Below are 4,141 nucleotides of genomic sequence, written 5' to 3'. Positions count from 1 at the left end.
AATACAGGCATAACTAATCCGTTGATCCGTCATGCGAAAATCTACACACTTAAACCTAACTTACAGTCAACTAGCTCTTAACATTCATTCGAAAGTTCCAGTGGTTCTCATCAAAAGGAATTTAGTAAGGCAATCAAGGCTAGGTATTCAAAATGGCTTTTTAAGGGTGGGGTTCTCAGTGTTTAGGGTTACCTTTTTTTTTCTGGAGAGACATGATATTATGCAAAACAGAAAAAGAGGATGGAGCTGTTGATATCCACAGTTTCGAGTCACATTCTTCTTGCCTTAATATTTCTGATTACCTTCTTCAAGTTCTCCTCATAACTCCCCCAGACTTAGATTTTTGTCCAAGTTTTAAAACCAATACTTCATAGATGAATACTTGTAGCCTTTCCTCCAAATAATTTCGGTTATCCTAGACTCGTTTAGGCTTTTGGTTTCCTTTCCTTTCATTCTTTTTCTCTTTTTCTCTTTTTCTCTTTTTTTTAGAGAGAGGGAAAACCGCCTTTAGATATAGAGACTTAGGGAACACAAAATTTACTTTTATGAATGAGTTTTTTGAGGCACCATTAAGCTTGCTCGGATTTCTGATACTCTTTTTTCCCATTTTCCTTCAGTCTTTCTCTTGAGTAACTGAAAACTATGTTGTTCCTCCCTCTCCGGCGTTTTTGCACATATCTGTCGATATAATCTAGAGAGAAAATGCATGAGGTTCGAAATGATGGTTTGGGTAAAGGGTATGGTACCAGCTAAAGATGAACTGGCTATCTAGGACAACAAAGAGTGGTAAAATAAGGTAAAGATGTCCTAGATGTATATCATGGTGCCTGCTATAACCAATGATGAGAAACTTAGATGTCAAGATTAAGTTTAAGTAAAATGAGCTAGTATATCATGTCATAAATAATCTCCATGAATAAAAATCCTCTGGTGGGAGTTTGTAGTGCAAGTATTCTAGATACCGCCTAGTCTAGTACTAACCACAAAAAGAAACCATCATGTAAAGTCTAGTAGCAGATGGGTCTTATTCATCATAGTTTTGTTTTTGAAATCAATGTTCCTGTTTTTGAAAACCTTTTGAAAATTTTTTTTCTTATGAAAGATTTTTTATGAAACAAAAACTCAAAACAAACTAAATTTCGTTAGTAAATGATGAACATCCTCCCTTAGACTTAAATCACATTGTCCCCAGTGTGAAAAAGTTGGTGAGAAGATGGTAAATAAAAGCAAAAAAATCTAAAATGAAAGAAAAAAAAAGGTGTAGAACCGTGGGTATGGCGAGGTGATGGATAAGAGCCTGTATCTTATGGCTGCTGTCTGTCTCTATGGCAGAGGAATCGTCATCATACCTGTGGTTCTTCTTTAGGAATTTATTTCTTCAGCATTGTGCTTATGCGAAGTGCTTGGGAAAGTTCCATGACCTGCAAAACAGAATTCTCGAGACCAAGAATGAATGAGGCTGCATTTTGAACCAATTTTTATGAGCAAAGATGTTCATACAGCTATCACAAACACATTCAAATGATAAACAAACTGTTATTGCATCAAACATTGCAAAATCTGGGAATTCTTGATCAAATTCAATATAGTGATGTTCAACATATGAGATTTCCAAAGAAAGATTGTTTTAATGCTCATTCATATGTAATCTAATCATATTATCTATCAACAGTAACCAAACAATCCAGATTTGCCAATGCTAAACCAACAGTTCTTCAAATTCGATTTTCTCAAGTGTTCAAATCTCAGATTTCGAAAATTTCAAATCTATATGGTCTAGGTGTTAAATCATGCAATTAAACTACCCAGAAGTCTAGTCTTGAGTTCAAAGACAATCTCCAATCATCCTAAGGTGAATTTCAACTCATTCTAAGAAAACCTTAAATTTGAGTTAATAAGAAAAAGTGAGAAATTTGAATCCATACCTTGATGAAAGTGTGATGTGATGATAGATTTGTAATCTCGTTTGAAAATGAGTGAGACAGAATCGAAAATTTGAAAGGGATTTGTCAAGTTTGAAATTTTTTTTTTTTTCTCAAAATCTCCAAGCTTGTTAGAGAAGATGATGAAAAAAGAAATTTTGATCTTTGAAATCTTTTTTTTCTGATAAAAATATGATTTTCCTAAGAAAACTTTATTTTAAAAGTTTTTTTAAGGACTTACCTAGATGTTGACAAAAAGAGATGTCATCGTTGGTCTTTGTGAATCTCCTTGAAGAGATACCAGTACAGACCACTTGCACCAAAACTTGCATAACTCCTTTCTCAGTGGTCCAGTACTTGATTTTTTAATTCTATGAGATTGGTGACTCAAGAAACTTTAACTTTGATGAAGGGTCCGACTACATCCGGGGAGAGCAAGGCTCCCATCTCACCGGTTCTTTGAGGCGCATCTGATTGGTCCAGCTGTGAGATAAGTTCATCTTTAAACGGCCGCAACTTTCATCTCACTGCTCCAAACTCTTGATTCCAAGTGTTATGAAAAGATTACTTTCTCCTTTACAAACTTTCTGAAGACGCCAAAATCTGTATCGAAGTGTAAGGCCTCCATCTCAGGCAATCTTTCAAATGTGTCGCCAGGTGAAGGTGCTTGTCCGCGGGTCAGGGAATGGTTGGCCGCGGGTGAGAAGATGGGTCGGCCGCGGGTCATGTGTGCACGGCCGCAGGTCATGTGTGCACGGCCGCGGTATAGATGAGGTTGGCCGCGGGTCATGATGCTGGGTCGTGGTGTGGGATGGTATGTCCGCGGGTGAAAGGATGGTTCGGCCGTGGGTGAAGGAGTCGCAGCCGCAGGTCAGTTTGGGTCGGCCGCGGGTCAGGGAGTCCAGGCTACGGTAAAACATTTTTTTTTATGAAAACCTGAAACTAAGAGAAAAGAAAACATTAATGGAAAAAGAAAGAAAAACTAAAAGAAAATATACCTACAAAGGAATTGTCTCCTCCGGGATCAAAGATTAGTCTTGGAACTTCTCTAGATATGAATCTTCAATGCTTTCTCCTTGTGAGAAGTCTTGAGGGCCACCTATGCTTCACTTTGGCTCCATTTGAGTCTTGATCACGTCCCATATGAGCAAAGATCAAGTGTGCACCAGAAGAAATCTTGTTGCACATTGAACTTCTTAGGTTGATATTTTGATGAAGTGTGAAGGATCGGCCTTTTTCTAGGACGTTTTCAGGGGCCTTTGTAGCTTCTCCAGGATCAAAAACTGGTCTTTCTCCACTGCGTATGGTCAGGAAGTGAGAGTTCTTTGCATCCTTTCTCATCTCTATTACATGGAAATCATCAGGAACAAGACAATCTTCCACTTGAAGAGGCAAACTGGGTGTGAAACCTAATAGAACCGCAGAAGAAAAATCTCCAACGTGAATATAAACCATAGATGAATGAAATTTCAAAATACTTGTTCCCTCAGTGAGTTTTGGTATTTGAATCACATCAGATTTGATATCACAAAGAGAATCATGAACTTATATTATTTTCTCTTCTTCAGGAGCTTCAATCAGCGACTTCACCATTACTGTATCATCCTTCATGAGATTTTTCTCACAGTCAAAGTTGTGAGGAGTGGAGGCTGAGGAAGGCTTTGGCTTGTCAAGAACAGGAGGAATTTGATCCTTTTTCTCTATTTCGAGGCACTCAAATGGTTTGGTAGTGATGAGGTCATTGGTGGGAACAGAAACAGGTTCTTCTCTTCCTTGGTGACTGGATTCGATGATGGGAGAATTAGGATCCAAGAGATTTTCGTTGGACATGGTCTTCTTAAAAAATTTGAAGGAGGTTTCTCCATCTAATTCATAAGCAACCCAACACCCATCATCTCTAGGCTCGAATCATTCAGCTCTTGAAGAATACTTTCCATCTCTTCAGCAGCTTGCTGATTTATCTCAGCAAAAAGTTGACTAAGCTTGGGACTTAACCAATTTTTTTGTGGACTAAATAGATGGTGGTGAGAGGGTTGATGATTCACCATGGGCGAATTCACTTCATCTCGGTAGTGATGGTTCCAATCCATATCGTCTGATTCACTGTAGGCGTATGAATAAAAGTATTGAGCAATATACGGGTAATAACACCCTCGCCCAATTATCTCATCTTGCTCCCAAGGTGAATACATGTCCAAAAAACTGAAACAAAAGAAGGG

The sequence above is a fragment of the Eutrema salsugineum genome, unplaced genomic scaffold (genome assembly GCF_000478725.1).
Source record: "Eutrema salsugineum unplaced genomic scaffold, Eutsalg1_0 scaffold_4, whole genome shotgun sequence".
Classification (NCBI taxonomy): Eukaryota; Viridiplantae; Streptophyta; class Magnoliopsida; order Brassicales; family Brassicaceae; genus Eutrema; species Eutrema salsugineum.
Note: the sequence above shows the minus strand (reverse complement) of the source record.